At 49.2% G+C, this 23,470-nt stretch overlaps 1 protein-coding gene across 3 annotated transcripts in view; it reads right to left on the bottom strand.

Moving 5' to 3' along the window:
• PAQR5 (progestin and adipoQ receptor family member 5) overlaps window positions 1-23,470 on the bottom strand; it is a 98,705-nt gene that overhangs the window by 65,332 nt on the left and 9,903 nt on the right. The window contains exon 1 of one of the 3 annotated variants that reach the window (XM_005211425.5): window positions 19,551-19,881. The exons of the other annotated variants lie outside the window; for them this stretch is intronic. The gene's annotated coding sequence lies outside the window, so the exon portion shown is untranslated. Of the gene's footprint in view, window positions 1-19,550; window positions 19,882-23,470 lie in introns of those variants that run through there. 3 annotated transcript variants of the gene reach the window in all.

The following is a 23,470-nucleotide window of genomic DNA, read 5'->3' as shown; positions in this document are numbered from 1 at the left end:
TAGTTTTAACCCATATCCCTGGGGTTGTGGTTCATTAGCATTTGAAAGACAAACCTTAAGCTCACACTCCAGAGGCCACAACTTTGGTTCAGTTGTGGTTACTTTTGATCAACACCAGAGCGTTTGCTAATTAGCCGGATGGATGCTGTCTCACTGGAAAAATGAGTGGAATTAGAGATGTGTACACTGATGAGAAGTGCTGCATAGGCACCTCCCCTCCTGCATGAGCAGAGGGTGCCCCAGAGTGGCTGCGCCTCTGCATGAGCCCAAATGAGCCCTTTCAGGATAATTCTGGGCTTGAACCCACGAGTTCAACTGACACGTAGCAGCAGACAACTGTCATATTAGCCTCATACGAACTTTCAAGAAAGGTGCGTAAGAGCCCCTCAGAGGGTAAGCTGCAGAGACTTCATCTGCTAATGAAACAGGTCATCTTAATTGTTTTGTGGGCTTCTCTGGTGGCTCAGTCAGGAATGAATCTGCTTGTGGAAGCTATCTGTATAGGGGCGAGGGGTGGGAGCGGAGCGGACACAGGACTCAGCCTGACACACTTACTCTGCTGCGCCACCTGGTGGTGGGGCTGGGGGTCCTCCAGCCCTCATGGACCTGAAAGTACTGTATTTCCTGAGCGCCTGAGACGGTATTTCCAGGAACTTCAGATGTGCTCAGCTGGAAGTCACACCACTACTTTGCATACCACTAAGATAACACACACACACAAAAACTACCAACTATAATCAGGAGACAGAGCTGATTGGAAATGAATCCTGATTTCAGAGCTGTTTTAATGGTGTTTTTTTTTAAGTACACATAGTAATTGATAACAAGTGATCGGCCCTAGTCAGCTTGCATAGCTACTCTCTCCAGACCCACTACGACTTTACAGGGATCATTAAAAGCTCCTTTACAACAAAACCAGTACTTGTAAATGGGAGACCAGATTTCTGGGAATAAATCTCAATCTGTATCACATTTTTGTCCCTCTCTGTTTTTAAATTGATCGTGTATATCAGGTGCCTTCCGAAAGGATCCCAAACAAACACCGATGGGGAAAGATTCGGGTGATCATGTCTTCCCCCAAACAGCCCGTCCACTGCTCAAAATAAAGGAACAGAGGGACTCTGAACAGGAAGAAGTCTGGATGGGCCAAACTCCCTCTTTTCTGAAAAATATCATGTTGGAAAACATAAAATTTCTCATTGGGCATACATAGCAAAGGCAAAGAATGCTGTTTGGTAGGAAATTTCTCCATAGCTTGCTTTTAGAAAAACTGGAAAAATGAGATCGGAAAGCTCGGAGAGGTCATCTGTCCAAAGTACCATGGGATGCATGATCACATTCATTGATCAAAAGAAGCGAGATTAATAACAGGAGTTCAGTTACCATGAGAAACCAGTGCAGAGTGCCTGGAGAGGGAACCAGAGTCACCTTTCCCCCCACTCATCAGCCTGTCCTAGGCTGGGCGGGGCTCAGAGGTGTCTGAACACATGTTGGTACAGGTAAGGCCCCACATTCATGGGCATGGCAGGAAGCTGCTGGCTAAGGGGCTGCCGCTGGTGAGGCTTGGGGCCTGAGCTGGCTGAGGACAGAAGAGCAGTGTCTGAGTCACCCTTCTGATCCTCTGCCTCCTCCAGGGCTCTTGTCTATATGTCCTTCATGGTAAAGAGAAAACAGCCCAGCATTTGCATCCCATCACTGTGCCAGAGGATCACCAAAGTGCCCACTACCACAGAGGACTGAATTTGCACTTGGGGAAGACGGTGTGAGGCAGAGTCTAGGCGCAGCCCCACGACACCTTCAGACATGAAAATTAAAATCTTTTGAGCATCAAAGGACACTATCAAGAAAACAATGATAGCCCACAGAATGAGAGAAAAATATTTGCAAAAAATATGACCGATAAGAGATTCAGTTCAGTTCAGTGGCTCAGTCGTGTCTGACTCTTCGACCCCATGGACTGCAGCATGCCAGGCTTCCCTGTCCATCACCAACTCCTGTAGCTTGCTCAGACTCGTGTCCATCAAGTCTGTGATGCCATCCAACCATCTCATCCTCTGTCGTCCCCTTTTCCTCCTGCCCTTAATCTTTCCCAGCATCAGGGTCTTTTCCAATGAGTCAGCTCTTCATGTCAGGTGGCCAAAGTATTGGAGCTTCATCTTGGAACCAGTCTCTTGTTCCATGTCCGGTTCTAACTGTTGCTTCTTGACCTGCACGCATATTTCTCAGAAGGCAGGTAAGGTGGTCTGGTATTCCCATCTCTTTCAGAATTGCCCATAGTTTGTTGTGATCCACACAGTCAAAGGTTTTGGTATAATCAATAAAGCAGAAGTAGATGCTTTTCTGGAACTCTCTTGCTTTTTTGATAATTCAACGGATGTTGGCAATTTGATCTCTGGTTCCTCTGCCTTTTCTAAATCCAGGTTGAACATCTGGAAGTTCTCAGTTCAGCTGAAGCCTTGCTTGAAGAATTTTGAGCATTACTTTGCTAGCATGTGAGATGAGTGCAATTGTGCGGTATTTGAACACTTTTAGCATTGCCTTTCTTTGGGATTGGAATGAAAACTGACCTTTCCAGTCCTGTGGCCAGTGCTGAGTTTTCCAAATTTGCTGGCATATTGCATGCAGCACTTTAACAACATCATCTTTTAAAAAGTGAAATAGTTCAGCTGAAATTCCATCACCTCCACTAGCTTTGTTCGCAGTGATGCTTCCTAAGGCCCACTTGACTTGGGACTCCAGGATGTTTGGCTTTAGGTGAGTGATCACAGCATCGTGGTTATCTGGGTCATTTAGATCTTTTTTGTATAGTTTTCTGTGTATTCTTGCCACCTCTTCTTAATATCTTCTGCTTCTGTTAGGTCCATACCATTTCTGTCCTTATTGTGCCCATCTTTGCATGAAATGTTCCCTTTGTATCTCTAATTTTCTTGAAGAGATCTCTAGTCTTTTTCATTCTATTGTTTCCCTCTATTTCTTTGCACTGATCACTTAGGAAGGCTTTCTTATCTCTCCTTGCTATTCTTTGGAACTCTGCATTCAGATGGGTATATCTTTCCTTTTCTCCTTTGCCTTTAGCGTCTCCTCTTTTCTCAGCTATTTGTAAGGCCTCATCCAACAACCATTTTGCCTTTTTCTTGGGGATGGTCTTGATCACTGCCTCCTGTACAATGTCACGAACCTCTGTCCATAGTTCTTCAGGCACTCTATCAGATCTAATCCCTTGAATCTATTTGTCACTTCCACTGTATAATCGTAAGGGATTTGATTTAGGTCATACCTGAATGGTCTAGTGGTTTTCCCTACTTTCTTCAAGTTAAGTCTGAATTTTGCAATAAGGACAGAATGTGGTCCACTAGAGAAGGGAATGGCAAACCACTTCAGTATTCTGGCCTTGAGAACCCTATGAATGGTATGAAAAGGCCAGTCCTCATATATATACCCAGAAGAATTGACTGTGCAACCCCAGAGACGGCAGCCCACCAGGCTCCCCCGTCCCTGGGATTCACCGGGCAAGAACACTGGAGTGGGTTGCCATTGCCTTCTCCAAAAGAACCGAAAGCAGGGAGTAAACAGATGCATGCACACCCGTGTTCATAACATCATTAGTCACAACAGCTAAAAGGTGGAGATGATCCAACTGTCCATCAGCAGATGAATGGGTAAACAAAACATGGAACATACATACAATGGAATATGATTCAGCCTCAAAAAAGAGTGACATTCTGACACATACAACCACGTGGCTGAACCTTGAAAGCATGCTAAGGGAAGTGAGCCAGACACCAAAGGACAAACATTGTTGATTTCACTTGTATCAGGTACAAATTCACATCTATACAGAGAAAGTAGAATGGCGGTTGCCAGAGGTTAGGGGGAGGAAGAGATGGGGGTTACTGTTTACTGGGTACAGAGTTCTGTTTGGGATGACGAAGGAGTTCTGGAAATGGACAGTGGTGATGGCTGCACAACACTGTCAATGCACACTGCATGTTACTGAATCTTACACTTAACAAGGGTTAAGATGCTAAATTTTATGTAGTATATATTTTACCCCAACAGAAAGAAGTATATACTAAAAAAGCATTGTTGAGTTTTGTAGTTTGCTCCGTAAGTTAGCTATTCTTGTATTAATATAAAATTTCATTTACTCCAAATCTTCCAGAAAAAAGTATAGATCATAAATATATATATATATATATATATATATATATATATATATACACACACACACACACACACACTATCTTAGCCTCTACAGGTTGCTGTAACAAAACACCATAAACTGGATAGCTTATAAACAACAAATATTTATTCCTCATGGCTCTAGAGGCTGGAAGTCCAAGACTAGACACCAGTATGGCTGGACCCAGGGGGAGGCTCTCTTCTGGGCTGCAGGCTGCCAACTTCCTGCTGGGCCCTCACATGGCAGGAACGGCAAGGGGGCTCTCTCAGGCCTCTTCTATACAAGGGCACTAATCCCATTCATGAAGGTTCTGCCTGATTACGTCCCAAATGCCCACCTCCTAACACCAATGCACTGACTGGCATTAGGACTTCAACATATGAACTCTGGGGCCGGGGATGCAAACACTCAGATGACAGCATGCACATGCACACATATACACGTCAATCACATGCCACTTATTGCTGCAAAATCCCTCTTTCTTTAAGAAGCAAGACTAGTTCAACCCACCCCTATTCCTGTTCTGTAGATGAAGACCTCAGATAGGAAACGACTTGTCTGAGGTCACTTAGTGGTGGCTTGACACAGTCAGAATGAACGAGATCTGTACTGAACAGTGGAAATATATGAATAGATGGGCAACAGGATTGAAAGACCAGTAGTCCCAGTGCCAGTCTGTAAACTTACCACAGGGAGAGAAGAACCAAAGCCCAGGAGAGTGAATGGGTCTCTCCTTAGCTGAATGACTTGCATCTGAACTCCAGCCTGCCCATGGCCAGGGTCAAACACCTACCTCAGCAAAATACACGTAATTTCCAGATAGCTCACCAGTAATTAAAACCACAATTACTGTGTCTGTTAATGCAGTGTTTTCCAAACTGCAGTTCACAATCTGTCAGCAGATCACAAAGTCAAATAGTGGATCATGACTAGCATTTAAAAACTGAATAGTTTGCAAAAGAACAGAAGGTATCCGTGTATTGCATAGAGTCCAGATAAGTATTGTTTTGTGATACTTGTTATGTATGTTACATATATTTGTTTTGCTACTCATGACCATATGTGTGTACTTGGTCACAACATAAAACGTATTTCTTTTTAAAACTATTTTTCTAGTTTTACTGAGGCATAATTAACAATTAAAAATTATATCTATTCAAGGTGTAGAATTTGATGATTCTCTGTACCTGCATGCTTAATCGCTCAGCTGTCTCTGACTATTTGCGACCCCATGGACCCCGCCAGGCTCTTCTGTCCATGGAATTCTCCAGGCAAGAATACTGGAGTGGGTTGCCAGTTGCTTCTCCAGAGGATCTTCCCAGCCCAGGGATTGAACCCGGGTCTCTCACACTGCAGGCCGATTCTTTACCATCTGAGCCACTAGAGAAGCTCCCTGAGGTGAAGACTCCCCTTGGCCATTTCCAAGGACTTTGCTGGACTGAGTAATTCCCCCGACTCTCACTTGTTAATTCCCACGGGGCCAGGGCTATGGGAAGCTAAAATGAGATCACGGATGTGAACATACTTCCTAACCACAAATTATAAGTAAAGATTAGTGAGTTTATTACTATTAGTAGTACCAGGCTGCTACTATTTACTATAAATATCACCACATTCAGGAGAGCGCGAGCATCAGCTGCAATTGCTGCTGGATGGTGCTGTTTAACCTGAGGTCCAAGAACATCCCCCAGCCTTCGGAAGTTCATAAAATTACAGGTAAAAGTGTGTGTGTGCACGCGTGTGTGTGTACAGGAACATATGCGTATGTAAAGCGCTGGGGATAGGGATTCCAAGGCGTTCCACAGAATTCCAGTGAGTCAAGAAGGTTCAGAGCCACCAGCACCTGGGTTAAAGCCACACCCCCAGGGAACATGGAGCCCAGAGGACACCTCCCCCTCGCCACCCCGCAACTGCAGGCCGGGAGCGGACTCCCAGCTGGGGGAAACAGCGGGACCCTCGGGATCCTCTGGCTGTGTCTACCAGTCTGGGGAACGAGGGCAGTGTACTTTTCAGAAACCTGTTTCTGTCCCCTGGAAACTGGTCCCACAGGCTGGGCGGGGCAGCCCTTCAGGAGCAGCCGGCTCTGCAGCCTCTGACCGTGACCATCCACACCCACAGCCCCACCCCACAGAGGTGCCAAGTGTGGTTCTCAGGCAGACTCAGCAGCTCTCTGGAGGCAGGGGGAGGGCTACAGGGGCCCAACAGGAAAGAGCTATCTGTGGGACACCCAGAGTGCCCCAGGCAGGAGTGGCAGCCACCCCAATGCCAGGCCTTGGACCTCCCGGAGCCTCTCCACGCTGGCCAGGCTCTGAGACCCCCTAGTATCCTCATGCTCTGCCTGCCTTGCAGGCCCAGCAGCCCTCCTCCAGGAAGACGTCTTCCCCAGGTACACCCTCCGCCCCTCGTTCCTTTCCCGGAGCACCTCTGGACTCAGTGAGGGGGTGAGGATCGTGGACTCTGGAGTCAGACAGACCTGGTCTGCAGTCCCAGCCCCTCTGCTCACTAGCACCCCTGGGTCAGGTCCCCTAACCTCAGCACTGGTCCCAGCCCTCGCTCGTGAGGGGAGGAGTGAGCAGAGCAATGTGCATGGGCTCTTTACATGAAGCCAGGCCTGCCCCAGGCACCTCAGTAAATGGCAATTACTATACCTGTTGGGTTATGTATCGTTCTCTGATTGTTTTAGGTGCGGTTGTTTCGGCAGCCGCCACTAGATTCCTTGAAGACAGGCCCTGGATCTGTTTTTATATAAGAGACTCAATAAAAGAACATTGACTGTTCTGCTCAGAGGTGGTCCACTCATTCACATGTCTACCTATCACCGGCAAAGTGAGGCTACCAGACGCTGGCACTCCACCGAGAGCTGGGCACGTGGTGTCACCACAAGCTGTGCCTTGGGGGAGCCACAAGCAGAACAAACTGTTGTTGTTTTGTCACTCAGTCGTTTCCGACCCTTTGTGGCCCCATGGAGTGCAGCACGCCAGGCTTCCCTGTCTCTCTGAGTCTGCTCAAACTCATGTCCATTGAGTCGGTGATGCCATCCAACCATCTCATCCTCTGTTGCCCCCTGCTCCTCCTGCTCTCAATCTTTCCCAGCATCAGGGAAAAACCATAGCTTTGACTATACAGGACAAGGGAGTCGCATAAACAGGGGGCCCAGTGGGTTAGATACTGTGTGGATGACAGAAACGGTTCTATGGTGGCATCTGTGGGAAGGGGGTGCCCTTGGGTTTGAGGGGAAAGTTTAGGTCAACTTTACAGAGAAGGTGACACGTATTCGTTGCATAAGAGGTCAGAGAGGATCTGTTTGGAGAGGGCATGCAAAGGCCCAGAGGCACGTTACAGGAAGTCACCGCTCTGGGCACCTTCAGAAAGAGTGTGAGGTAAGTGTCCTCTTCTGCCTAACTAGGGGCAGAGTTGGGTGTGCCAGGAGGGAGCCCAGGATTACCACGGGGACTGGGGATCAGGAGGAAGGTCAGCCCCACTAGGGAGGTGTTCCTAACTTTTTTCCCCACACTTGCTCACTCATCCACTTTCCCACAGGAGGCAGCTGCTTGGGCGAGAGGGAAAGGGAAGATGTGGGGAGCAGGGGGCATCCTCAGGGGGTGGCTCCGACCCTGGGCTCTGGTGACCTCCACTCACTCCTGCTAAGGAGTCAAGCATTACACCACCCAGAGCCGGGTCTGTTCTCATTGCTCCCTTCCCTAAAACTGGGCTGGGACTCCCCCATGGTCCAGAGGTTAAGAAATTACCTTGCAACACAGGGGACACAAGTTTGATCCCTGGTCGGGAAACTAAGATCCCATATGCTGCAGGGCAACAAAACCTGAGCACCATAACTAGAGAGTTTCTACAGCGAAATGGAAGATCCTGCATGACGCAACGAAGATCCCACGTGCCACAACGAAGACCCAATGCCACTAAATGGAGAAAGAAATATTTTAAAATGAATAAATACAACCAGACTTACTGGGACACCCCTTCTCCTCCACTCCTCAAAGCCACTGAAACTTGAGATTTGCCTTGTCTCTGTCCCTTGCCACCTGCCCTCTCCCTGTTAACTACCCCCGAAGCATCTTCCGTGGAAGCCCAAGACCTGGTCCATAAGCAAGCACTAACACAGGCTACAGCGAGTCCCCAGAGAATTCAAGTCCCTGGTGCTGGGGGCCTCTTAGACTTCTGAGCCTTCTCGGAGGGCCTCAAGGAGCTGACACTCTGATGCAGAGGTGAGAGGGACAGGAAACGGACCATGACCAGAGACAGGGCGCTCCAATGAGTCCAGAGACGCGAGAAAACAGGCACACAGGCCAGGTAGGGACGGTGCAAAGGGGTGCAGCGGGAGAAGAGCATGGGAAGCAGACTTGAGCATGACAGTGGCGTGGCGAGTGCACGAGGCCGGCAGAATATTCAACACAGAGAGTGAACCCTGACATTGATGATGTTAATCATGTGTGAATGTGGTTCATCAGTTGTAACAGATGTGCCACGCTGATGCAAGATATTAATCACAGGGGAAGCTGTGAAAGGAGGGAAGGGGCAATGGGAACACCTATTTCCTGCACATTTTTTCCTAAAAACCTAAAACTGGGGGGCTTCCCTGGGGACTTCCTCTGCGCTTCCACTGCAGGGGGCACTGGTTCCACCTCTGGTCTGCGAACTAAAATCCCACATGCCGTGTGATGCAGCCAAAAAAGGATCAAGGGACTTCCCATAAAAACCTGGGCTCCAGTTTCTCTTGACAAATCTGAATATCTACAGACCTAGGCCAAATTCGCCCACAGCAGCAGCTGCTTGCCCCTCTCCATGGGGAAAATGAGGGAAGCCTCTGAGGTTCACACCAGCCCCCTGTTCCAGTCAGGTCTGGTCAGGAACTCTGCATTTGGGGACCTGGTGATAAAGGTTAGGTTTCTGATCACAGGGGTCTCAGAGCATCATCTCCCAAGGGCTGGGAAATGGTGACACCTGTGAAGAGAGAGAAAGACCCGGGCTGTTTTTGGTCAAGTTGGATTTGCACAGATTGTAATTTAAAAGCGTGACCACATTTTGGAGGAGAAGTCAAGGCTAGAGATCAATTTAGGAGGCAGAGAGAGGTGACTTTCAAAGTATCTGAAGTTTCTCAAGGGAGAGGAGCACAGACTGAGGAGCCCAAGGAATGAGAAAAGGGCCCAGGACTAATGGGCCAAAACTGACCAAGTTGGGATGTGCAGGGCGGTGGGCCAGCCGCGGTGATATAAATGATTCTCTGGGACCTCAGTTCCCCTGGCAAGGCAAGGGTAGGAAAAGCGGTGCCTGGGGCTTGAGGAGGATGGAGGTTAGCAGCAGGTGCTGTGGGGCAATGGTGGGGAATTGTCGAGAGGCAGAGAACCAGAGCAGCTCCCGGTGGGCAGGGTGCTCATACAATCTGCTTGCATTAAAGTCATCCCTGGGGCTGGGAGCAGAAATGGAGAATGAACAGGAAGATGCCTCGTCACTTGTTCGTTCCCTTGGCATACACTTACTGAATACCCACTCTGTGTCCAAGGCTACGGTAGGATATGGGGATGGAGAGAGGAATACGATGAGCTCATGGTTTAGGAGATCGGCACTGACGGCTGACACATCTGATGGCCAAACTGCAGTTAGAACCAGATGCTCCCAGAGGAGCACAGAGGAGACATACTGGGGAGTCAGGAAAGACTTCTTGAGAAAACAAAGCTTGAGCTAAACCCTGAGTAGCCCGTTAGCCATGGAGAAGCAGGCCCTCAGCTGAGGGTACAGCGGGAGCCAAGGCACGGAGGGAGGGAGAGTTCCCCGCAGTGGTGGCGTAGGATGTGCAGTGGCAGGTGGCCAGGGTGGAGTCTGGAGACGGCCCAGGTGAAGACTCAGTGTGGGCCCCGTCTGATGCGGTGGGAGTGAATGCCCTAGAGAGCTGGGAGTCAGGACTGCAAGTCTCAGGGATGGTGACAGGAGACAGGGTGGCTGGTGACCCTAGGTTGGGTGAGGAGAATCACGAGGAGTGGATGCAGACCAATTTCAAACCCTGGCTTCATCATCTGCTGTCTGCTTTTGGGGAGATTACTTAATCTCTTCAGTTTGAACTCTCTTGTCAGCTAAATGAGGACTTCCCTTGTGGCTCAGCAGTAAAGAATGTGCCTGCCAATGCAAGAGATATGGGTTCGATCCCTGGGTTGAGAAGATCCCCTGGAGAAGAAAATGGCAACCCACTCCTGCGTATTCTTGTCTGGGAAATCCCATGGACAGAGGAGCCTGGTGACCACGGGGTCTCCAAGAGTATGACACGACTGAGAAACTCAGCACACACATCAGCTAAATGAGGATAAGAAAAGTATCATCGATGACTTGTAAGAATGAAAAGCTATGGCATCTACTAGAGAATACAACTGCATCTTAAACCATCTCAATTTTGCATTAATGTTCTTGCATGCTTCTTCCATCTTGGTTTATAATTTTGCTTGAAAACAGATGGTTTCCCCTTATCTCTGACCCACCTCCCTGGCTGGAGCTGAGGCTAATGGGCATGCCACAAGCAAGGCGGGGTTGCCATGGTGACTTCCCTGCTTGGCTTTAGGACTCTGAGTGAAAGGAACCTTTCCTTTGTTCCAGCTATTCTAGATATTTACCACTAGGCAATTACTGCACATCTTAAAAAAAAAAAAAAAAGGGCAAATGATACTCTTTAGTATCTTTGTAGAGAAAAATTGGAAACAATCCAAATTTCTGGCAATAGAGAACTGTCTGCATAAGTTACTGTACATCCATGTAAAATTGTACCGTGGGCTATAAAAATGTTACAGATCTACAGTTATGGACAGGAAACGGTGTCATGACATGCTGTTAAATGAAAAAAGCAGGTTATGGAACAGCATAAATCTTGTAACGGCATCTATATAAAACTGTGTTCCAGTTAACTGCTTGTATTTATGGACAGAAAAGTGTTTGAAAGGCTGTTTCTCAAAGTGTTCACAGTAGTTCTCTCTAGACGGTAGGGTTTACGTCTTGAGATCTGCTTTATTCTCTTCTTTCTACTTTTCCATAACACTAGAGTGTGTATTACACTAGAGCATCTGTATTACTATTTATGTATTCATTCATTCATTTTTTTTTTTAAACCAAAGCAACAATGCTATTATAAGGAAATAAATGAAGAATGCTCCAACTGTTGGCCAGTCTTGGAGGAATTAGCTATGTGGGCCAGCCCACGGGTAGTACACATTGGCATTTCCTCATACACCCACCTGAGAAGCTCTTATATCAAGCTCTAGTATCAGCCTGCCTGCTGGCCCAGGGCAACACTGGCTTTGCGTCCCCCACTCACAGCACTGGCATTCAGTTTCCAAAACCACACATTTTGGAGATGCCACTGCCTTTCCCCAAGTGGAAGGCCTAAGGGGGCTCCCTCTGTTCCAGGTGTGGTGAACAGGGTGGGGGACAGGGGTGTCCTGCACTGGGAGCACAGTAAGCTCATGGGCAGTAGACACAGTGAATCTGCTCTGTGTGCTGGGCGCTGGGTATATACAGTTCCAGGCTGATACAGGCCTGTCCCAGTGGGACTCCAGTCTAGAGGAGGCAGGAACCCAGGAAGGGCTGGGAAATTCAAATAACTCCTCAGAGTTCCTGCAAGGCTCCCTGACTCACAGTGCACACTTTATGTTCCTACAACAAAACTCTGGGGTCCCTTCTGGAAGGTCCCAGGGGACCCCGCTCCTTATAAGACACACCCTCAAGCCAGCAGCAGCCTCACCTCTCAGCAGCCTTGCCACACCCCCGATGCCCCAGCACCCACCACTGTCCTTGAACGCACTGGACTTCCACACTCCCATGTTTTTGCACTTGCGGTTTACTCCGGGAGAGACACCCCTTCCTCCACCTTCTCTTTTTGATGAAATCCAGTAATGGCTCCAGGCTACCCCCAGTATCACCTGCAAGGGTTGTAGTGCTCCCTTTGTAAACCTCACACTGAAATGCTTGTGCTCTGGCTCCCCTGAGTCAAGGCTAGTGGGGCCTGGCTTATTCACTGCTGTGTCTGAGGTGCCCCGCCCAGCACCGGGCACAGTGCCACTGTGGAATGAACACATGTTTACCGAACAACTGAACAATTCTCCCATCTACCACACTCTGAAACCTACAAGCAGGGTCTGGTCCCTTTGCCTAGAAACTTTCACCCAGTTGGTTGCATGCTCTCTTCATGAATCCTGCACTTCCAGCCCAAATGGTCTATTTCACTTGGTCTAAAATTTTCATTTCAAAATTTTTAAGATCTGAAATCTCAAACCAACTGTAAAAAAAAAATACATGTGACAACTGGGAAAATCTGAATGCCGATAAAAGAAATTCTTGATAACAAGAAACGATCAATTATTAAGATGTAATAATAGTATGATGGTTACATTTTTTTACAGGGCCCTTTTAACTTAGAGATATACACTGCAGTAATCACAGAGATGAGATGATGTCTGAATCGGCTTCAAGAGAAGCTGGCAGGAGCAGGGTGCCTGGGTGTGGGCACCAGAGAAACAAGACTGGCCATGAGCTGATCACTGTTGAGGCCAAGCATGATAGTTCCTTATACCAATCTCTCAAAATCTATGTTTTTAAAAGGAGATAATTACAACATTAAAAAAAAATCCTGCTGAAATGTGAAACACGTCTTGAGTCCTTCTCAGGCGTTGCATGGAAGCAGACAAAGCAAAATGCTGTTGCAAGAATAATTATTACTCTGTTCACAGACTTTCCTCACATGTGGAATATCAACATGACAGTTTTGAAACTGATACAGGAAGTGTTGCGTCAGAATTGCCATCTGAACAAGATAAAACTGAAGAACTGAAGGACAAACCGGAAACGCTTTAGAAGCAAAAACTATGGCTCCTTGTAAATAAAGGACTGCAGTCCCAGGAAAAAAAGCCCAAAGGCCTTGTCAGCGGAAAATATTTGAAGATATCTCACAGATACATCTTCCTACCATTCCTCAACTAGGGGAGGGTCAGGAAAAGCTTTCTCTAGAAAATTTTATAGCAAAAGATACTTGTGACCTAATGAGTCTGCCAACTTTGATGTTAAGATTCTGCTCTAGAAGGAATAAAGTAATAGCTCATCTTCCATTTTCTCATGACTAGATTTTGTGTTTTTAACATATACAGATTTCAATGTTTTGAATATGTCATTTTCGTTACCTGACAGGGTCTGTTTTTCTCTTTACATTTACTTGAGGTTCCAAAATATTACACATTTCTTGTCTTTAAAATTATTACATGTTTGCTTTTACTGATTTAAATTTTTAAATACCTTCTTATAAAATACAAAGATGTACTCTAGTATTAGGTGATATATACAAGACAGCCTCGGCTGTTTTCCTCAAGTGTGACTATTTCAAGTGTAACCGTGTGTAACACACAGTTGAGCTGGACAGGTGGGTCTCAGGCATCTAGCCCAGTGGTCCTCAGCTCTGGATACACCTTAAAACTACCTGAGTGTGCGTGCGTGCTCAGTTGTGTCTGACTCTGCGACCCCATGAACTGCAGGCTTCTCCGTCCATGGGATTCTCCAGGCAAGAATACTGGAGTGGATTGCCATCTCCTTCTCCAGGGGATCTTCCTGACTCAGGAAACAAACCCATGTCTCCTGCATTGGCAGGTAGATTCTTTACCACTGAGCCACCTGAGAAGCCCTAAAACTACCCAGGGAGTTTTATGATGCACTGATGCCTGGACCCACTGCTCACTTAAGCAAAGCCCTCCGAAGGTCAGGGAGAGGAGGAGGAGCCCAGCTGACCCTACAGCATGGCCAGGGTGAGAATGCTCAGATTCTAGGCCAACGTGAGAGCTGAGCTGGTCCACCACTGTGCCCTGGAGAATCAGGACCAGGGTGCCTAGTCCACACAGCTTGTTGGCTTCCAGGGTGAGTGCAGCAGGCGGGTCCGTTCCCCAAGGGTGGAAAAGGGTGAGTCCCTGCCGACTTGATGGCAGGTGAACTAGGCCCTGACTGCTGGGGTTCCCCTCACCCCAACAGGAAGTGTCAGGCTTCTGGGGACAGCACGATCCTATCTGCACTCTCCTCCCAGGCTGCTAATCTGATCAGAAACTTGAAGTCTGAGATAAGGCTGTCAGCCTGTGGGATGGAGCCCAGATCACAGGAGGAAGGAAAGCAGGGAGACCCAGGGAGGACTCGGGGTGAGGAGGGGGCAGCCCTGGAAGCCTGTAAGAGGCCATGCAGCCCCCAAGGGCAGAAGCAAGGCACCCTCCCCCTGCCCACGGAGATGGAGCTCCTGGGAGGCAGGTGTCAGCTCAAGCCACAGTGGCACTGCTCTCCAGCAAGGGGGCTGCTCCATGCACACTGAGCTCCCCACGGGAAAATGTCCAGGTGGGGCCTGGGGTGCTCACTCTGGAGAAGGGGCGAAGTTAGAGGCAGGAGCCTGGAAAAGCACTCTAGCGGTAAGTCCCAAACTCACCCGTGCACTCAAATAACCCAGGGGCTGTGAACACATGAACCTACTGGGTCAGTCCATCTCACGCTTTTTCAATCAGATGCCCCAGTAGGGGAACCTGGGTGGCATTCCCAGTCTCAAGCCCCAGTGGGGAACCCACTGCCTTGAGCTTCTGAGATCAGTCACCTCTACACGGCCCAGAATTCACCGCACACTGCAAGACTTTAGGTTGGAATCCACATCGCTTGGTGAGCAGGTGGTACAGGAAAGCATGACCACCCTCACAGAGAAGAATCCCTTCTTTCTGCCCAGTAGTGAAACTGTGAAGGAGCCACGGAGGGTGGGAGGCAGACTTCTCTGAGTGGCCGCCGGCCTCCTGGACACACCCACCTGGGTGATTCCCAGGTGACTCCCCTCCACAACTGAGGCATCATCCAACCAAACCACTCTGTACACACTGGTCCCTCTGCTCTGAGATGCCTCTGCCCTCCCTCCATGTCTGCCTGGAAAATTCCACCGCACCTTCAGTGTCCGCCCGAGCCCCACTCCGTCCGGCTCCAGTGCCCCTGACCTGCCCTCTGTTCCCAGGCCCTCTGGGCCTCCCTGCTGCACTTCAAGCTGCATGAGTGCTCCGGGACTACATCTGACCCCACCTTGCTCCATGATGGGTGTCCAGAACCAAGCACTGCATCTGACATGTAGCGGAGCACTCGGAAAAGACCTGTGCTGTGGCCGAGAAGTCCTGAGAAGGAGCCCAGAGCAAGGATGTGGGAGCAGTGAGAGAAGGCTCCCGGGGGAGGCAGCACTGGAAGTGGGCCACAAATGAGGGGGAGCACTTGCTTTGGCAGAGAGGAGGGAAGGGAGAGGAGCTTGCGAGCAAAGGCCCAGAGAGGGGAAATGGGCCGGCCACAGCAGGGAGGTTTGCTGCTGCTGAACTCAGAGACAAGAGATGAGAGGACAGCTGGGGGCGGGGGCAGAGCACAGGGAGCCCCCGGGTGCACCCCTCCTCCTGGTCATGGAGCTCAGCATTCCCTCCTGCCTCCCTCCTCAGATGATTTGCATTCTGAGCAGCTTTCCTTGGCAATCATTAACTCTGAGCTTCACCCATTGGGACTGGGGGGGAATTATTTACTGATCAAGCTGGCAAGTGAGCCATTTCATGTAATTATTACCCAGAGAACACAGCCCACAAGCAAGGGGAAACTGTCATGGGCAGCCAGGGAGGTGTAACTGGCAGGAGGAAGTCACATGGACCAGGCAGGGGACTGGCATGTGCCCAGACCTTCAACAGAGACTAGAGGACATTGGGGATCAGAGAAGGATATGGGGCCCAGGGCGGGGGAAGAACAGAGGGCCCATGTGACTTTACAGGTGGCCCCACAGACAATGAGAAGCTTAGATGGCAGGAACCTCTATAATATACAATTATTCCCATCAGTGATGAAAGAGTCTGGGCCTTGGCGTCAGGGGGACCTGGCTTTGAGTCCTGAGATCTCTCTAGGCCCCACTTTCCTCCTCTGTAAATGGGGATGACGATGGTGATTTGAAATTCTACTTACTGAGTACTTGGTCTATTCCAAGACTTTTATGGGCATTTTACACTCCAATGAATTTTCACAATCAGCCTCCAGGTGTGTGTGTGTTAGTCACTCAGTTGTATCCAACTTTTATAGACTCCATGGACTGTCAACCACAAGGCTCTATCTGTGGAATTTTCCAGGCAAGAATATTAAAGCAGGGATCAGAAAGTCCCCTGGGGATTTCCTTCTCCAGGAGATCTTCCTGATCCAGCGATCGAACTTGGCTCTCCTACATTGCATAGGCTCTTTATAATCCTCAGAGTGATTATGTCATTGGCCTGTTTCAAGCATTAACAAGAGCCTGTGTTAAGGCCAAGGTGCACAGTAAGCGTCCATAAAGTCGCCTGCCTGTATGACATTATTATGACGGACGATGTTCCTGGCTGGGCTGTCGCAGGCTACAAGGGAAACCACAAAACAGATCCTCCTTCCTCCTCACAAGGACACTATTCTTCCTGCTAACCCAATGTCAAAAGCAACACATTTCACAATATTTGAATACAACAGTAGATTAAGAGCCCCAGTGGCAAAATGTGACACAAGGTCATTATTCTAGTATTATTAAGCACAGGTTTGTTTTTTTTTTAAGGACTGAGGAAAAATGAATTATTCAAAATACCAGGAAGAATGAAAATAATAATAGGTGCCTTCAAATCAGCCCCCAAGAAGGTGCAGCCAGAGCTGGGAAGGTGTAAATAGTTAAGCCTTGCCCTGCCTGACCTCTGCTGCCAGAGGCCCCCGCGGCTGCAGCCTGGCCTTGAGTCCTGTCTGGAGGCCGGCCTAGAACCCGGCAGGATCTGCTAGAGGCCAGTAGTGCTGGATCAGCCAGCTGGCGACAGTGGGTGCAGGTTCTGGCTGCAGCCATCCCCGGCCATCCCTGCCTGCCCCCAGAGTCCCGACAGCCTCTGCTTATTGTGGGCAGTGATGCACTTTGCCCAGGGGTGGAAAGCTGGGAAAGCCAAAGTCACTCAGCCATTCAGTCATGTCTAACCCTTTGCGACCCCATGGACTGTAGCCCACCAGGTTCCTCTGTTCATGGAATTCTCTAAGCAAGAATACTGGAGTGAGTAGCCATTCCCTTCTCCAGGGGATTTTCCCGACCCAGGGATTGAACCCAGGTCTCCTGCACTTCAAGCAGACTGAATGAAAAGTGAGAAAGGAAAAATCATGTCCAGGGTTAACATGCCTCTTCCTATCACATATCCCCACAGTGTCCCACAGAGTACTGGGAAGCAAGAAGGACCATCGAGGCGGAAACATGCCTGAAGATAGGTCCCTTATTTCTTGGCCTAGGAACGTCACACAGGGCTGGTATCTGTATAAGAAGGTGGTCACCTCTGCAGTGTGAATCAGGGGCTACCCTCCATACTGCGAGGCTAGAAATTTCACCATTAGAGATTCACTTCTTTGAGTCTTTAAAGAAGGCCCTAAGGAACATGCTGATACTTTGGAGAGAGGAGAGGTGTCATGGGAGTAGCGGAAACCATTGGAGAAATTCTTTTCCCTCTTACTTTTCATGCCGAGTCCCAGGTCTTCCTTTCAGCACATAGAGAATTCATTTCCACAATAACTTATGTTGGCTGGGGGATACATCTGAGCAGGAGGGGTGGAGCACAGGGCAGGGAACCCAGCTCTGTTAAGGCCCATCATAAACAAAGGCCCATCTTTGTGGGAAGACAGCACTGGGCAAGGAATCAGGGGACCTGGTCACGGCTGACTGAGTGGCCCTGCGAGGCCCGGGTGACCCCACGAGCTGTGTAACCATCTGCACCTCAGTCTCCACATCCTAGAGTGAGAACGCTGAGGAGGTGAGGCTTGCTGGCACCAGGAGGCGCTCAGAGACCAGCGCGGACACACGCTGGGCACCACTGGGTGTGCAAAACATTTTGGCCCTCTCAAAGCAGGGATCGTCTGCTTTGATCAACCCCCCAGAGACCCTGCCCAGCCTCTGTCCTCCCCACACCAGCAGGACACAGGAACTGAGCCCAGGAGCCTGAACAAAGCCAACTGGAATGGAACAAGGCCCACTTTATCAGGACAGGTGTTTTCTCTTTGAAAGTCAAATCTGAGGCCTTTGCACAAGGAAGGATGGTCACAGTACACCCAGGCTGGTAGGGTGGAGGCCCAGGCAGGGCAGAGACTGTGTCCCCCGACCCCTCCCTCCATTGACCGGCTGCCCCTGAGAGCTTGACCACTGGACTTCACTTCTTCAGACTCCCCTTCTGTTCTTTTCAGGCCCTGAAAGAAATCTGGAGGGTGATAAGCAGACTTGATCATTAACAGGAGACCATAAAGTACCCAAGGGGCTTCCCAAGAGGCATTAGTGTCTGGCTTGTCCCTTACATCCGCCTGCCAATGCAAGAGATGTAAGAGACACAGGTTCAATCCCGGGGTCGGGAAGATCTTCTGAAGGAGGGCATGGCAACCCGCTCCAGTATTCTTGTCTGGAGAATCCAGACAAGAGGAGCCTGGCTGGCTATAGTCCATGTGGTCACATAGAGTTGGCTACGACTGAAGCTACTTAACAAGTGCGTGCACACACACACACACACACAAAACCCAAAGGACAAAACTGATGCTTCCAGAAGAGAATAAGGTATAAACCAGAGATGTCAGGAGGCCTGCTCAAGGTCACCCAGCAAGCTGGTCTTAGGGTAAGCCCAGAAGCCCCCAGTCTTGCTAAGGGACAGCCTAGAAGTAAGATTCCAGCAACTGGGCATCTGCTGGACTCAAAGAACTGTCTCTGGGAGGACAGTGAAGATTAAAGCAAACCAGTCCCAGAGGGAGGAGGGACAAAGACAACAGCCACTTTCCCTTCCTCCCAAGTCCTCCCCCAGCCTCACGTTTAAGCCAAATGTTTCATCCTCCTTCACACAATTTCCTTTTTTTTTTTAATTATTTACAATTTTTTTTTTCCAACCATTGAAAAAAATGGTGGTTTCAAACCATTGAAAATCTCTCAGGTTCTAGAAAGGATGCATACCAAAACTGTCAAAGAACTCAACTGCTGATGCCCCATATTTCAGAAACAGATGCCCTCCCTTCTTGGTGCCCTTCTCAGAGCCACTGCTCCCCAGCAAAGCCCGTCATAAGAAAGGACCCCAGAGAGAAGCATTATTGGGCCCTGATCTGGGGAAACAAACACTTGTTTCCTGCCCCGAGGGCCAGTGAAGGATACTCGAGGGACAACAACTGCCCAGTTGGAAGCATTTTCAAAGCCTCATCATCCCTCACAGAAGTGCAAAGCCACAGTTCATCCAGCTAGCAGCCCCCCAAGGCTCCCCTGCCTGTCAAAGAGGCTGAAACACTGTTGAGAGAGCCCACAGGGGCTCCCTGTCTCCTGCCCCAACCCTTGCCAACAGCTCACCTGTCACCGCCAAAGCAGCCATCACCATCTTCCTGCACCCCGGGGGGACCTGATGCACAAGCTCCCTTGGGACACCTGGTCTTGTGGGGCTCCCGCCCCTTCTTTCCCCTTTGAGGAGACCCACAGTCTGCTCGAGCTCTTCCTGTTTCTAGAAGTCGTCTCTGCCAACCACAGCCCAGCTGGCTTCCCTTCATTCTCTGCACTGGCGTCTAGGGCGATCGAGCCTACTGGAGAAGGGGCACATGGTATCTTTGCTGGGGAAGCAGAACAGACGCAACAGACTTGTAAGACCTACGACACCCAGCCCAGGTCAGAGTTCAGGGCAGCAAGGTAAACATGAGCTGAAAGTGAGGTTATTTCCCCACAAATTCCACTCTCAAAAGGTCAATAACTCTCAAGGCAACAATAAGAGAAAAATTGCCAGGTAGCTTGAGTGATGGCCAAGTGTGAGCATGTGTTTGTGAACTTCCAGTGGATATACTGACTTGAAGCCCAGGTCTGGGAGGTGGACCAGCATGACTAGAATGGGCAAATCCTCCCCCTGGTGCACACACACACACACACACTCTGTGTGATCCGAGACATTGTGGACTGCAGCCCCCAGCTCCAATACAGCAGTGCTGTTCCTAATCCTGCTACCATTATTCCTCTCTTCTCCATGTTGTAAAGCCTTCTGGTCTTCAAGAATTCTTCTCTCAAATCCAATGCCCCTGGAAGAACCGGATGGGCTTCTGATCCCAGTGGAGGGAGGCTCTGGCAAGGATGAGGGGGCCTTCATGGGGTAGGCAGAAAGCACCAAGAGGGCGGGGGGACGAGAGACAGGAGGGTACACCTCTGCAGTGCAACAGGCAGAAAGGCAGGAGGAGGAGGGTGCCGGTGCCAGGAGGTGGTGGCAGCAAGTCTCAGGGGCGAAGGCGGATAGTTGAGTCCATCCAGGGACAGGCGTTCGCTAGCCTGGCACTAAAAGGCCAGAGGTGGACTCATGTCATGTCCAGGTCTCTCCTCATCCGCAGCTCCAGAGCCCTCCCCTGAACTCACAAAGGGAATCAACGTAAAGTCAGACTGCTCCTGGGAATTTAAAGACTGTTTTCCAAGAAGTATCCTCAGGACTCAGCCTGCATCTTTGGCTCCATGTCTCCCTCCTTCCCCACATGCATTCAGATTCACCTTCTCTATATATTGCCCTCAAGCCTCCTGGTTCTGATCACCCCCCACCCACCTGCACCTACACAGTTCCCTGTGCCTCCCTGTCTGTGTTCCTGCCCTTCCATGACGGCTATCCTCATCTCGAGACACCTCCTTTAGGAAGACCACACCGAGAGCCTGTTTGTTTAAGCACTCACACTGACGGCTCTGCAGGCTCCCCGGGACCTGCAGTTCACCCACCCTCAGACTCTGTCCTTCCAAGGGTCCCTCTTAACTGTACCCACAGGATTTTAATTTATGGTGTCTGCATGGCACATAGGGAGGCTAAAGACATCAAAAGAACGCTCTACTTACATTTCCCAGCACATGGAACCACAGTGGAGCACCAGGCTTTGGTCAAGAGGCAGAAGCAGAAGCGAGGGGAAGGCCTGCCGCCAGAGCCTCTACTGGGGTTTCCATGGGAAAGGCAGGCAAGGCAGCTCAGGATTGGCTGGTTTGAATAGTTTCAGCAGACGTGGGGGCACTGGGGCTGTCTCTACTTGCCTGGGACCTGGCACTGGGTTGGTTTAGGGCAGGGGAAATATATGGTGCATGTGAGAGTAAGATAAGTAGGGGATTCAGAGTATGGAGTCTGATCACAGGGAAAACGCAACCATGTTGGCCATCAGCTCGGCCCACTGATTAGCATGTGCCAAACAGAAAAGACACTATCTAAGGAAACACAGAATACCCATCCCCTCACTTCCCCTCATCCAGCTCAGGTTCCAGCATTTGTTCATCCACTCTTTGCTAATACAGTAGTTCTTCTGTTCTTTAACTTTTGGATACCTTGTTAACACAATCCCATGCCTCGGTGGACTCAAGACATCTGCCTTCTCTCTCCAAATTTGCTGCCACCAAGTTCCTGGCATCAGCACCCTCATCCCACCTGCCCTTCTGCCTGTTACACAGCAGAGATGTTTCCAGTCCTGGTCCTAATGTGGAACCTACTCCAACACTTCCTCAGGGACCCCTGAGCCAGGGACCACCCCCCCACCCCAGTGAACATCATAATTCTGAAAACACAGCAGCAAAAACAAAAAAACTTCCCTGATCAACTGTGTGTGTGGGGGGGCGGGTGGGAGGGTAGTGGAATGCTTGTATTTTATATTCCAGACAAAAGACTAGTTTCTCCAATACACAAGGATCACCTCTAATTCCATGAGAAGAGGACCAATAACCTCACAGAAAATGGGTAAAACATGCAAATAGACAGTTCATAGAAATGGAAATGCACATGGCTCTCATCTACGAAAACATGTTCAGCCTTATTCAGAGCAAGAAAAATGCAAATTAAAACGATGTCAAGAAACTATCTTTGTCTTCCAGATTGGCAAATATCAGTAAGCTGGTAACACTATGTTGGAGGGTATAGAAAAATGAGCATCCTCGTGTTCTACCAATAAGAGCGAACATTCTTATAAATTCTATGGATAGCAATCTGCTGATGGCTTTCAAAACACAAACCACACAAAGCTTCTGACTCATCAGTGCCACTTCTGAGACTTTTTCCCACATGTACCCACTAACACGGCAGAATGACTAAAGCACAAGAAGATTCAGAGGGACATTGTGATGTCCCCAAACAGGAGATTTGTTAACTAAACTACATGCCATTCATATCATGGAACATTACCTAGCTGTAAAGGAGGATGACAAGCTCTCTATGAACTTATCTGGAAGCTTCTCAAAAGAGCTAAGTGGAGGATTTCCATAGTGGTAGTGGCTAAAAATCTGCCTACCAATGCAGGGGACTCGGGTTCAATCCCTGGTCCAGGAAGATCCCACAGGCCGGGGGATAACTGAGCCTGCAAGCTACAACTACTGAGCCCAAGCTCCTCGAGCCTGTGCTCTACAATAAGAGAAGCCCACGCACCACAACGATGAGGAGCCTCCACTCACTGCAACTAGAGAAAGCCCATGTGCTGCATCAAAGACCCAGTGCAGCCAAAATTAAGAAATAAATAAGAAATACATTTGTTTAAAAAACAGAGAGCAAGCTAAGTGGAAAAAGATCAAGGGACAGGAGAATGCACACAGTGTTGCTACCCTTTTTGGGGACAGATCATGCATGCACTTACTGATCTGCGCATGAAATGTCTCTGGAAGAATATGTAAGAAACTGGTAGAGTTGCCTCTGAGGAGCAGAGGGAGCTGGGAAGCCAAAGGAAATGGGTGTGGAGACTTTTTCACTGTGAAATCTTTACAATTTTTGAATTCTGAACCATATACATTTTTCTTCTTAAAAAAAAAAAAAAAGGTGGGTATGGGGGCAAAACAAGCAAGATTCAATAAACAAACAAAACAAAAACGTCCCTATTGCACTTTCCTTCTGGTTTCTACTCTCTCTCCTCACCTTCTGATGACACGTTTGGAAAGGCTGTTTGCCAGCTGTCCCTGTTCCCTCCTGGCCCTTCCTCCACGACCCCAGAATGACCAAGTCACTGGTCTCTAAATCCAGTGGCTGTGCCCCAGTCCTCACCTTACTTGAAGGCTCCAGCGACTCACTGCAGGCCAGGTCCCCTCTTCTTCATCATCCTCGGGCTCCCCCGGAACTCCACTCCCCAGGTCCCTGCTCTGTCTCTGGGCTGCCTCCCCCGGCCCAGTCTCTGAATGCCAGTACCCCTGGAGCTCACTTCTAGGCCCTCCTCTCTGCTCTGCTCTTTGTGGGCCACACTCCCCCTTGGGCACCTGGTCTACCCAAGGCTAAGCTTGTCATCTACATGTGTGTCATT

This window comes from Bos taurus, chromosome 10 (genome assembly GCF_002263795.3).
Source record: "Bos taurus isolate L1 Dominette 01449 registration number 42190680 breed Hereford chromosome 10, ARS-UCD2.0, whole genome shotgun sequence".
In the NCBI taxonomy this organism is placed as follows: domain Eukaryota; kingdom Metazoa; phylum Chordata; class Mammalia; order Artiodactyla; family Bovidae; genus Bos; species Bos taurus.
The sequence above is the reverse complement of the archived record's forward strand: the minus strand, read 5'-3'. Positions and strand labels throughout refer to the sequence as shown.